At 42.9% G+C, this 13,669-nt stretch overlaps 1 protein-coding gene across 2 annotated transcripts in view; it reads right to left on the reverse strand.

The window, feature by feature from the left end:
- The window catches only part of MAP2K4 (mitogen-activated protein kinase kinase 4), a 78,134-nt gene that overhangs the window by 34,425 nt on the left and 30,040 nt on the right, over positions 1 to 13,669 (reverse strand). The gene's annotated exons all lie outside the window — the stretch shown is intronic.

A 13,669-nucleotide genomic window follows, 5' to 3' on the forward strand; every position in this document is an offset into this window, starting at 1 on the left:
CTCTGTCCATGGGATTCTGCAGGCAAGAATACTGGAGTGGACTGCCATGCCCTCCTCCAGGTGATTTTCCCGACCCAGGATCAAACCCTCATCTCTTACATCTCCTGCACTGGCAGGTGGGTTCTTTACCACAAGCACCACCTGGGAAGTCCACTGCTTCCGCTAAAGAACTCTTTTTCTGTTAACATCCCTATCAACCCTTTGTTCTGTACTACACATATTTTTCCAGGGTGCTGTTTACCTTCTGATTGTATTTAAGAAATTATATATGCAAAAAATGCAGTAATTGGGGCCTTTGAGAATCAAGCATTCCCACCACATTCTTTGGCCATCCTGCAGCATCATCTAAGTTCACTTCCACATGCACTATGGATTTCACTCCACCACTGCATTTTCAGTTTCCTAGCACTGTCTTTTTTTTTCTCATCTATCACCCTTTTCAGTAATTCTGTTGCCTATTTATCCAAATTTGTTCTCTCCTCAATACTTTCCAGTCCTTTTTAAGAAGTGCCATGGTTTCTTCTACTTTATTACAAATGCTAATCATCCATGTGAGACGTGATTTTGAATGCTGTTCAGAGATGCTCTTTCTCAAGCATCGAAGATATGGTTCCCTAATTCCATACCTCTCTTCCCATCTCACGATAAGTGTCTTATGAAACTTGTGTTCAGGGTACTATGGAGCATCAGGAGACAGACTGACAACTAAAAAATCAGACAATATATGGAAAGGTCTTGAAGACCATGGACAGCAGGCACCAAAGGGCAGTGAGATCCGAGAAGCAGGAAATACACAAGGTGAGCCCTACAGCACCCCAACTTACTACCTAGAGAAGACTGCACAGACTGCAGCACAGGGAGGGCAGGTTCAGGCAGACCCTCACGTGAAGGTGTTGGATCTAGGAGTCTGGGGAGACTGGGTTCTCAAGGCAGAGTGCTGGATAAGAGAGCTGCACAGAAGAACCCCAGAGACATGCAGGAGGGGTCCCTTGATCAGCACAAGCTTATGAGGAACCTACATAAGCCTGAGGAAAGAGCTACCGAAAAGCATAATAGGGAAGGATACCGAAGCTCATACAACAATCCCTGCCTGCAAAGTAGAAAACTCCATATTCACGGGGAATTCGAGAACGCACACAGAAGGATCCGGTCTTGCCTACCAAAGCTAAAGAGTGAGACCGAAAAGGATCCAAGTATTTCTGAGTAACTTAACCAAAGAAGAAAGCTCAAAAATACGTAAGATATAAAAATAGCCAGCACTCCATATCTGCCACGCAATATTAAATCAAGTATGCAAAGAAGCAAGATACTAGGAACCATCTCAAGGAGAAAAAGCAATCAACTCAAAGTGACCCAGAGATGACAGAGAGGCAAGAATGAGCAGATAAGCACAATGAAACAGTGCTTATGATTGCATTCTATGTGTTCAAAAAACTAAAGAATGGAGAGAACCACCAAATCAAATGTCTAGATGTAAAAAACCATCAGGGGGCAGGAGGAAACTTTGGGGATGATGAACACGTTTGCCTTCTTGCCTGTGGCGATGGCTTCATGGGCGCACACAGCAAAACCTAGCAAACGTACACTTCACATATGTGCAGATTATTCTGTGTCAATTACCCCTTGATAAAACTGTTGAGAGGGAGAGAGACAGACTGGCTTCCCTGGACCCCACTCTGTGTGAAAGGGGTGTGCCTGTCACATGTCTACAGTTGAAAGCACGCAGATAGTCTGAGGCATCCAGGGCTCAGCACATCACCAATCAGGACACTGGCTGCTCCCAAGGCAAATGGACCACCCCCAGCCTCCTTGTTCTCCAGCACTGTGCTCTCGACTGACAGCAGCACGTACAAACTACATCTCTCAGTCCATCTGCTGCTCCAATCCTTCCTTGCATCCACCTCCAACATATCTCAGAATGACCACGCTACCCAGAGGAACAGGTCAGCATCCATGTCTCCTCCTCCTCCCCCTCCTCCCCAGTTACTTTCTGTGGTTACCAAGAGGGGGCAGGACAGAAAAGGGAAGGAAGATGCTCTCTGCATTTGAGACCAGAGGCCCAGGGGGGTTCCCTACCACAGGCAGTCTCTGCAGCAATGTTGGAAGAGAAACCCTGGGTACCTTTTTTCTTTACCCTGTTACTGTTATTAGTGATCAGACAAAGCATTTAGCATTAAGTTGTCTTAATTTTCTATGTTTCATATTTTCACCTTTGTTTCTTAAATGTTTTAGCAGGTGGCTGCTACTCACGTATCATTTTGTACTACAAATATGAAATTACTTTTACAAAATCAGAATTTTAGTTCCTCAAACAAATATGAACCAAGAGTCTGAACCACTTTCATTCCTAACCTATAGCTAATGTTTGACACTATTACTATGTGAACTGTCTTTTAAACATGTATGAAACTATATTCTCAAGCTTTTAATATTTGGGGGGAGCATTTATCCAAATAAGCCAGTGAGAAAAAAAATTTTATAGAAATAAATTAGCACACACATTTAGCATGTATTTTATGTATCTACTAAAACCTAGTATATTTTTGAACCTTGGAGTGTTAAATTGTTAGCTTGTGTAAACTATGATTAACCTATGTGCTTTAAACCTTATCTCATTCTGTTTCCTTATGTATACTCTAGGTGCCAATTGAAACATTAAAAGTTAAAGTCATTGTAGTGGGTTTGAATTCTTCTCTAAAGCATACAATTCACCATGGGCGGTACTTAACACATAAAATATCTTGTTAAAGGAAGAAGAGAAGAGAACTCCCATTCCTACTGCTTCCTAACTTCTCAGTTTGGTATTCAAGATCCAGAGTCACAGACTAACAGAATCCCATTAGAAAGAAAATATGAGCTTCATCTAGTCTCATCCTTCAGGAAACTGCCTGAGAGCCCGGAACGGGCTGAGTGTTCCTCCTCTGTACCCACATATGGTGAGACCAAGACACACCTACATAGTAGGCTGGCTTGTATTGCTTATTCTTGGAGAACCCTAATTTGGATCCACTTCTAACCATCGTTGCTTGGTTCTGCTTAATTCTGTGATTATCTCCATCAAGTCTACACCAGGGGCTTCATTTTCAGGTGCACAGGTGAGGATGCAGGCAATAGGCAGGGGTCCCTGAGATCACAGAGCAAAGGGAGTTTTCTCTGCAGCTCCACCTCTCTCACTAGAATACCCTGCCTACACTTGATTCTTCACTATAGGCAGGTGTCACTGCTGAAACATTTCCAAACAGACCCAAACACGCTGACTGAGGCTTCCAAGGGCTGCAGGGACAGAAATCCACCATCACGACCATGGCTCATGAATGTGTTCAGAAGGTAAAGGAGACATCACTGGCCTCACCTGCCCAGGCCAACAGTCTATATGCTCTCTTGACAATACAGAGGCTCTCCAACCAGAGTCAAGCCTCCAACTAATGGTTCTATTCACTCACTTATGTATGAAACTTACTTATTTTAAATCATGTACACACTTCCCATTGTCATAATCTAGTCTAATCTCTCAAAACGCTGGTTCTTATTTTGGTTCCAACCACCTCTCAATACATTTCCAGATTCAGTCTGCTGTTTCCTAGGGGGTGGCAGTTGAGGAGACGGATGGCGATGTTTAACAGCAGACGATGCTCGTGGTTTCCCAGGAATGTTTTAGCACTTCTGTGAATATTCCAGGACCACCTCCGCCCAGCTGCTTCTGTCTGCATCACAGAGGCCGTGTGCTGTGACTGCAACTGCGCCTGTGTGTCCTGTCCTTGAAAAGTTAGTTTAACATCCTTTCCATCAGGTCAACAAGTCTACTTCAGAGTATCTGCCTCATAGGTTTCCCAGGGAAACTTGCCAGGAACTGGCTTTTCTTAACGCAGCACATGGTCCAAGAAGCCAAAGCTCAGCTCTCCAACACCACGTGCAGTGGGTTCAATCACGGCTCCAACAGAAGACACGTCCCCCTGCAACCTCAGAAGGTGACTGTATCTTTACATGTGTAAGTAGGAAAATGGTCTCAAGAGAAGACTGTCCTAGAGCAGGGAGGACTCTAAATGTAAGGATGAGTGTCCTTAGAAGAGACAGAAAAGGAGAAAACAGAGACACACAGAGAGGCACAGGGAGGTCTGGAAGGCGGCAACTGGAATTGTGCGACCAAAACCTGAGGGACGCCAGGAGCTCCCAGAGCTGGAAACAGGACGGGGGGCGGGGCCGGGGGGGTTGGGGACTGGTGGCTCTGGAGCCTTTGGACGAGGCACAGCCTCGCCAGCACCGAGACTTCAGATTTTGGCCTCCCGAACCTGAGAGGACACATTCCTGTTGCTTGAAGCCACCAAGTCTGTCGTAATTTGTTCCGGCAGCCCTAGGAATCCCACATGCTGTCTGAATCACAAGCCACCAAACTTCTTCTGTCAAGGGACAGACAATAAATACATCAGGCTTTGCCATCTACACAAGTGTCTGTGGCAAATATATGACTACATGGGTATGGCTACATCTCAATTAAACTTTTTCAAAAACACAGCAGCAGGCCACACCTGGCCCATGGACTGCAGTCTGCTGACGGCATAATCTAAATGACATCTAGTCGGCTAAACATCACTCATCATTTAAACGACCTGAGTCCTGTCCGTTCATTTCTCACATCGCTTCTCTTTCAAATTTACCATTATGCTCTGGAGGAGAAGAAATTTCGATCATCTACCCAGATCCTATAGTTTTATTTCCAGGAATTAATCTTGAGATACACTTCCTGCTTTTTCTGGGAAAGCCTGCCCAGATGCCCCGGGAGAGACCCCTCTGTGGCTCCCCCCTTTCTCCCTGTGCAGGGCTGTGAGGGCACGAGGCCGCACATGCCACCTGGCCCAGGTGCCCTCACAGTGGTGGGGCCTCCAGCAGCAGTCGTTACCTCAGCAGCGGCCTCCTGCTTGCATGGGAAAGTGTGACTCCCCGAGCCTGCCAAGGCCTGCTCGTTTTCCCTTGATAAATAAGTATTTTCTTGTGTCCACAGCTACCTCTCATAAGACCCCTTTATCATCTAATCAGCTGGAAATGTGTTTTCTCCTATTTCATTACCATGTTCTTCTACCTCATTTACTGTTATCCTGACTTCCTCCGGATGCTGTCAAACATTTCTTTCTTCCCAAATTATCCCTTCCACCTCCTTCCCAGAGCTTCCTTGATTTTAGCAAGCACACACTAAAATGCCTCAAGCTGTTTCACTCTCTCCTCAGCATATAAATAGATATAACGCATAAGCGTCCTCAGATAGGAAAACAAACGGAACACATACCCTGCACCGCACTGCAACTGTTCTTCTGTGTCCACGCTCTTAGGATCTCTAGATGAACACTGCTTTATGCATCCTTCTGCAATGCAGCTCTGTTAATTCAGGAAATTTCCACAGTAAACGCAATCTGTCGGTTGCCATGGAAACTGCCTGCTTCCTGGCACTACTAACAAAATGAGTATCTTTGCTAAGATCCAAGATGAGGCAAAAGGAAAAGCTGAAAAAGGAAAGATTTCTAGAAGAGTCGCTCAAACAATCCAAAGATAAACATTCAAATTCTGATATTCATATTCAGTGAACAGAAAATACTGATTGTACAAGTCTGCAGTATTTTGTAGTAGTGATTTATGAAGTAGAAGTACTTTGTTTTTAGTCACAAAGCAGGAGAGAAATAGAATGCAGCAGATGTTCACATTTACATCTTGCTGCACATCCCCTAAGAGCTGATCGTTGTCGGCTGTACTTAAGGCTTATAACTGGAACGGCTTTTCTGGGCTCTGCTCCTTACAGGAAAGGTTAGGAAGGCTGCCCTAAACCAGCATGTTACAAATTTTCGTAAGATCCTTTCCCTATTTGGGCTCCGATCTCCACTGGCAGCTAATACCCCATCCCCCCAAGCAGGGTAAGTTAAAAGTGCGCCTCAGGAGTCTTCGCCAGTAGAAACCGCCTTCCCAGTACCCTCAGAATACTAGGCTCGGCAGACCCCTCACCCTCACTCCCACCTCCACCCCCAGAAATGATGCTCTGTTCCGAGAACATAACACTTTACAGATGTAAGTCCTGCCTCTCAAGCATCTTTCCGATCTCACCCTGTTGCTCCTCCTGTATCCAACCTCCGAATGCTACATTTCTTCAGGGTCCAGCCCTGGACCAACAGTCTCATCCACTGGCGACAACGCCCCACTTTCTGCCCCCAACCTGCACCCTTCCCTCTCAGCACCACATTTTCAGTTTCAACACCAGAGTGTGTGCCATGTTCACCTCCTTGGGATCTCCACTGGAAGCTTTCGCAGTCAGCTCACACTTCACACACCTCAAGCTGAACTCCTGCTTTTCTGGGCTCCCTCATCCCTGAAGCTCCAGACCCAATGGTCCCCATCTCAGTAATAGCCACTGAACCTGTCATTCAAGCCAGAATTCTGGAAGTCACCATGAAAGCCTTCCCCTCTTCACAATCCACGTTCGAATTATCAGTAATTTCATTAATGAATGCTACCTCCCCCAATCTCTAAAATCTGTCCATTTCCCTGTACCTCCCCTGCCATCCACCTAACATCATGACTACCCATTACATCTCTGCTACACCAGTGCAGTCTTACTGGGTCTCTCTAAGTCTGTTCTAGCCTCTCTCCAACACACTCCACAGAGCAGCCAGAATCATCACTGCAGAACATAAGTCAGATTCTGTCATTCACCTGCTTCTAACCTGCCACAGCCTCCCATGCTGTGGGAACACCAAGAAAGTGTTAGTCACTCAGTCGTGTTCAACTCTTTGTGACCCCTTGGACTGAAGCCCGCCAGGCTCCTCTTGTCCACAGAACTTCCCAGGTAAGAATACTGGAGTGGGTTGCCATTTCGTTCTCCCAGGGATCAAACTCAGGTCTCTTGCACTGCAGGCAGATTCTTTACCATATGAACCACCAGGGATTTAGTTTAGTTAGTGGAAACACCAAACTAAACACAAAATGAAATTCATTTTCAAGGAGACAGGCAAATCAACAGTATTTATCATATTCGTTTCTTTAAATAAATATTCCAGAATTAACATCCAATGCTTCAGCTATAAACGTCTGGCTTAAGATTACATGAGTGACTATCAGGGTGGAGAGGAACAGAGAACCCGCTCAGAGGACCCGTGCCTGGCAGCACGACCCTCCAGGCACCACAACCGCCAAGGGAACCGTGGCTGAGGTGGAGTGGGGGACTGAGGACGAGATCCAACCCCTCTGAATTGTGAGATGTACCACAACGAATGCTGTGAGAGATTACCTCACATGGTAGGGCTATTCACCACAGTCAAAGTCAGCAACACCAAAATGTATAATGGATACATCAATGGATAATGGGTAACAAAATGTTATATAAATACATACAATAAAGTATCATTCAGCCCTCAGGGAAATTCTGACGCGTATCAGAACACAGATGGAGTATAACGACATAAGCCAGACAGAAAAGAACAAGTATTGTATAATTCCACTCACATGAGTTATCTACAGTGATCAGATTCACAGAGACAGAGAATAAAATTAAAATGGTAACTATCAGAGACCAGAAGAAAGAGGAATGGGGAGTGAGTGTTCAATGGATACAGAGTTACAGTTTGAGAAAATAAAACAGTTCTGGAGATGAATGGTAGTGGTGGATACACAACAACACAAATGCAGTTAATGCCACTAAACTGCACACTAAGAAATGTGTGCAGTTTTATATTATCCATATTTTGCTACAGTAAGATAAACAAAGTTTGCTGCAATAAACCTAAGCCAGCCAAAAATAAGTAGATTAACCCACAGATTTTGACACATTTGGCATTTTTTAATTGGGGGTTTTCTTGCCTGGAAAATTCCATGGACAGAGGAGCCTGGCGAGCTACAGTCCATGGAGCTACAGAGCACTGGACACAACGAAGCACAAAGGGGCATGGGCTTCCCAGGTGGCACCAAAGGTAAAGAATCCACCTGCACGCTGTTTACAATAGCTAGGACATAAAAGGAACCTAGATGCCCATTAGCAGATGAACAGATAGAAAAGTTGTGGTGCATCACAGCAATGGAATATTAGCTATTAAAAAAAAACACACATTTGAATCAGTTCTGGTGAGGTGGATGAAACTGGAGTCTATTATACAGAGTGAATTAAGTCAGAAAGAAAAACACCAATACAGTATGTTAACACATATATATGGAATCTAGAAAGATGGTAATGACGACCCTATATGCAAGACAGCAAAAGAGACACAGATGTAAAGAACAGACTTTTGGACTCTGTGGCAGAAGGGCAGGGGGACATGATTTGAGAGAATAGCATTGAAACATGTATATCACCATATGTGAAACAGACTGCCAGTCCGAGTTCAATGCATGAAGCAGGGCACTCAAAGCCGGTGCACTGGGACGACCCAGAGGGATGGGACTGGGCGGGAGGTTTGGGACGGGGTGGACACTTGTATACCTCTGGCTGATTCATGTCAATGTATGGCAAAAACCACCACAATACTGTAAAGTAATTAGCCTCCAATTAAAATAAATAAAAATTAAAAAAAGAATCCACCTGCAATGCAGGAGATGCAGGTTCGATCCCTAGGTTGGGAAGATCCCCTGGAGAAGGCAATGGCAACTCACTCCGGTATTCCGGCCTGGGAAATCCCATGGATAGAGGAGCCTGGTGGGCTACAGTCCATGGGGTCGCAAAGAGTCAGACACGACTTAGCGACTGAACATGCACTAATTTGTGCCTATAAGTATTTCTGCCGTCATGTAAAAGAGCCCACCATAGAAACATAGATTCCAAATGACTGTGATTACAGTAAAAACTTCAAATGGAGAAAGCCCCTCCTATGCTCATGCTGACTGATGTCCTGGGACTATTCTGGGGAACAAAGGTAGACGACACCACAGAACCCTCTCCCACTTCCACAAACAGCCTGTCAGGCTCATGCATGAGAGTCTTACTTCAAGAAAGGAGCAGGAAACTGGCTTGATTCCTATTCAGTTTCTCTCCCCGTTCCCTGCCATTCACCATATGAAATAATGTAAGTCATTACCCTAATTCAGTGCCTGAACTGAGATCAGAGTTGAGTGACACACTGACACTGATGCCATGACGATGCTGAGGTAGAAACCAGGACTCCCACATTAATGAAAAGGTTGACCCAAGATAGTAAGTTGAGAACATAAAGAATAAGTTGAGAAGTAGAAGATAAAGCTCCCACAATTTAACCAGGAATAAGAGCCTACGTCATTTATAACTGCATTCTAAGATGCAGCTCTACGAAGTAGGCACAGCATTGGAATTAACACTAGTGATTAACTGGTGACTTCAAAACTTCTTTTAAAACCACTTCCTAGATGTTCCAGGGCACAAATGAGCCTTCTTCTGTTCCAATGTAACAAAGATAAATGAGACCCTAGAGATCCTCTTGGTCTCAACAGAAAAAGAGGCACTTAAATTTACAACATATGGTTTCAAAATGTTTAGCTTAAATCCTCAAATGTATCTTTACTCATCATTATTTATTTCCAACATTAGCTTTTGAGTTAGTGTTCCTTCTTTACAATCCTGATATGCTGTGAAGATAAAAGGGCTGTTTTTTTAGAATCACAATGGTATGTGGTGCGCTTCAAATGATTCAGCACACTGAGAGCACTCACACGTCACTCAGATGTGACGCGATGAAAGCACAGGCCACGGCAGTGGAGTACCTACTTCTGTTCCTGTCAAATCTTATATACAGAACAGGACTGCAGCATACATCTGCCACATTCGTAAAACCACCCTTGGGGTATCAGGAAGATGTATGATGCTGAGTATGATCCAATCCTGATAGAAATGTAAAGGAAGACAGATACACATTTTTTCCTTTCATTTTTCTTTGTACTCTGTAATTTTACAGCTTAATCTTTCATTTAAAGAGCCAAAGGGCAAAATATTAAAGATTTGTTATATCTAGGTAGTAGGTACAAGAATCTCTCCTATGTCATTTTTTTGTGTGTATGTCGGAAATACTATAATTTTAACCAATGACAATTAAAAACCAAGGTTTCTTGTTTGGGTGGTCTTATTCTTTTTAAGGACACACATGAAAAGAATGACTTAAAAAAACAAAAGGAAATAAAGAAACAGAGATTTAGGCAAATTTCTGAATACCTCGAAGCACACCGAAATATGTAGACAAAGCAAAACTAACAAATTCCAAGGGAAGGGACTCTGCAGTTTCAAAAACTTATCAGCCAAGAGCAGTACAAAACCTTGTTTAGCTCCTGCTTCAAACTACTGGGGGAAAAAAAAAAGTGATGAAGTAATCACTTATTTGATATTAAAATGATAATATTATAATTGTGTTTTTTAAAAGGAGTCCTTATCTCTTAGAAACACATCCTGAAATATTTATAGATGGAATAGCATGTCTGAGGTTTGGTTAAAACTAGGGAGGGCAGAGGAATAATAGTAGCCATATTAACTGCTAAAGCTGATTGATAAATACATAATGATTCATCTACCACATTCCAGTTTTGGATATATTTACAGCTTTCCATAATAAGAGTTTTAAAAAAAAATTGAAATATAGAAAATCGCCACCCACAACACATGGTCAGAGAGAAGCACAGAGCAGAGACAAGAGGCAGGTAGTGCTCCCAACAAGACCTCAGAAAGGAACCACAGCTGGGCAGGAAGAAGGCCCAGAAACTCAAGAGCTGATTAAAACTCTTTCTAAAAGAAAAGTTTACCCAGCATCTCCTGTCCCCCCACACTCAACCCCAAATGAAAAGAGAACATGTCTCTAAGGAAAATAAACATACTATCTGGAAAAAACAAAGCCTACAAGGGCAAATGTTGGCCTATTCAGTATGGCATCGAGAATATTCCAGGCCTAACAACCAGTACTCAAACCATTCACAGAAAAGTCAAGGCAAGCCCACCAGCTGACCATCTACGATCAGAGCCTCCAATAAGCTTTCTAAGTTCCTCATCTTTAACTATCAATGGACAAGCAAGAATTACTTGACATGTGGAAAAAAGCTAACACGAAAGAGAAAGACAAAATAAACAGTGTCCCTTGAGGAAACAGAGTACCTAGAGAACAGAAGAGAATTTTTAAATTTCAGATTTTACATCCATAAATTAAGAATAAAATACCAAGAAAAAAGCCAGAAGCAACTCTTAGACATAAAAGTCAGTTGCCAAAACAGAACATTCTATAGAAGGGCCAGAAAAATTTTTTTCATCTCCTAGGATATAAAGCAAGAAAACAAAGATTAAAAAATAGAAAAGTCAAACACTCGGGGAATTCAGAGATATGAATTCAGAATACAAATTCAGAGAAACGAAATAACACACATTCCAGGAGGAGAGAACAGGAGAAACATCAAAGAATCTTCAAAAGAAAAGCAGCAGTAACTCGGAAACAGATAACACGAATCTTCAGACTGAAACCATTCATCCGGTACACGGAAGGGTGACCCAAACCTAAGCACACTCTGATATAACCGTAGAACACCGACAATAAAGACAAAGTGCAAAAAGCGAGAGAGGAATAGGTCATCTGCAAGTAGCATCTCCGCTACAGTGAAACGGACCTAGCATGGCGCCCTCAAAGTGATCGTGGGCGGACACTCACCAGAATGCCCTTCTCCCCCTTTTCTCCACCTGAGCTCCTCCACCGGGCTTTCAAAACCCAGCTCAAACCTCGGTCCTCGGTGACACTTCTCCAGGTTGTCTGTCTAGGAGTGCTCTTGCCCCTCCTGCACGATTCATTTGACATTGGATCTGTATTACCCCATGCCTTACTTTTTGAAGGGCTGTCTTCTTGAAATTTTATTTAAATTGCTATTTCTCAGAAAGTAAGGACACTTTTTTTTTCTCAATCTTCCACAGAATCTTGCACCCAAACAATGCCAAAAACGATCTGAAACTAGTGCCTGGGATGAATCTTAATTTCATTAGTTGCTTATGTTTCATCTAATCTTGCTCTAAGTTCATTTTAAAGTTTTATATTTATATCTACAACTAAAGTTAAAAAAAAAAAAACTGAATGCAAAGATATTTTAGGAGAAGGAAACATTTTGGCACAAAGACGCTATCTTCCCTTGGTGGGGAAGATCCCCTGGAGGAGGAAATGGCAACCTACTCCAGTATTCTTGCCTGGAAAATCCCATGGACAGAGGAGCCTGGTGGGCCACAATACCGTGGATCACAAAGAGTCACGTACAACTGAGCAACTAAGCATCTTTTTCAAAGCCCTTACACACTGCAAGCTGTATTTTCTAATTGCAAACTTATCCTGAACAGTGATGAGCCGTGGATTTTGGTGCCTGAGATGACACAGAAGGAGCCCCACGGAGGTGGGTGGGAGGTAGGAGATATGCCAGTCCACTAAGCAGGGAAAAACTGTCTTTGACGAGTATCAATTTTAGTAGTTGCCTATTCCCAATCCAGGTAACAGACCAGTGCAATAACAAAACTCAACGGCAGAGTCTAAACCGTGTACATACCAGAATGAAATTCCAAAGATTCTACCACAAAGTAAAAATGTCTATTACTGTGTCCTCTCTAACTTTTAACACCTGCTGAGAAGAGACAGGAAAGAAACCTAGCTGGTTATAGGACTACTATGAAGTAGTAGGTTTAAAAAAGAGAAAGGGCCGAGGGAAAGGAGGGACCTGATTGACTTAAATTTTGGAAGAACGTTTACTTTCATACTCTTTACTGTTAAAAAAAAAAAATTGTCCATGAATTCCCCTAGACATGAAGAAAGTCGTGAGAGAAGAGAGTACAGATATGGGAATGTTTTCCTAAGTTCTAAGTGCAAATCAGGTTGTCTTTCTCTTTGTCCAAGGGGGCTTAAAAAAAAAACAAACACGAAAGAAAGATTTAAGTTCGGCGATTACTACATATCTTTTCTTTCTCAGATGTCAAACATGAGATTCAGTTAGCAACCAAGGTAACAGAAATGGACTTTGTTCAGGAATTTGCTTTGTACTAGCTTTCACTAGAAATTCTAGGAAAAGAGGAAGGAGATTCTTTTGAGTGTTTCCTTGCTGCTGGAGCTCGGACTAATTAGGCAATACTAAGAATTTCCTTCCTCAATATGTTTCAGAGAAGGTAAAAAGGCTGAGCTCTGACAAGAAACCTCATTGGGAACAGCAGTCTAATAAAGTAGCTTAATAAAGCTGACAGACACCATGCCCAGCCAAATAAACTGCTACTCAGTTTTCATTTAAAATACCTTTCATTTCCCTTAAGGTAACAGGTGTAAGCCTAAGAGCATACACACACATATATTCCTTCCTTCTAGGTACTGATGCTTTCAAAATGTTTTCAGCATCCCTACTGCAAGACACTCTTCTATCAATGTGTGAAGTGAAGTGAAGTGAAGTCACTCAGTCGTGTCCAACTCTTTGCGACCCCGTGGACTGTAGCCCACCAGGCTCCTCTGTCCATGGGATTCTCCAGGCAAGAATACTGGAGTGGGGTGCCATTGGAACTGTGTGCAAATACTGTGAATGCCAAATTTCAAAAGAATACAGCAATAAATGTGCCTCTTTAGGAAGAATAAACGTATCTGTAGTCTAATAAAGTCTGAATGCAAACTGTTGAGGAATTATTACAAAGCTATAAAATAATGGATCTGACAGTTTTTTAACTGTGTCTTCCACCACTTGCTTTATA

Source organism: Oryx dammah, unplaced genomic scaffold, assembly GCF_014754425.2.
Source record: "Oryx dammah isolate SB20612 unplaced genomic scaffold, SCBI_Odam_1.1 HiC_scaffold_8, whole genome shotgun sequence".
Classification (NCBI taxonomy): domain Eukaryota; kingdom Metazoa; phylum Chordata; class Mammalia; order Artiodactyla; family Bovidae; genus Oryx; species Oryx dammah.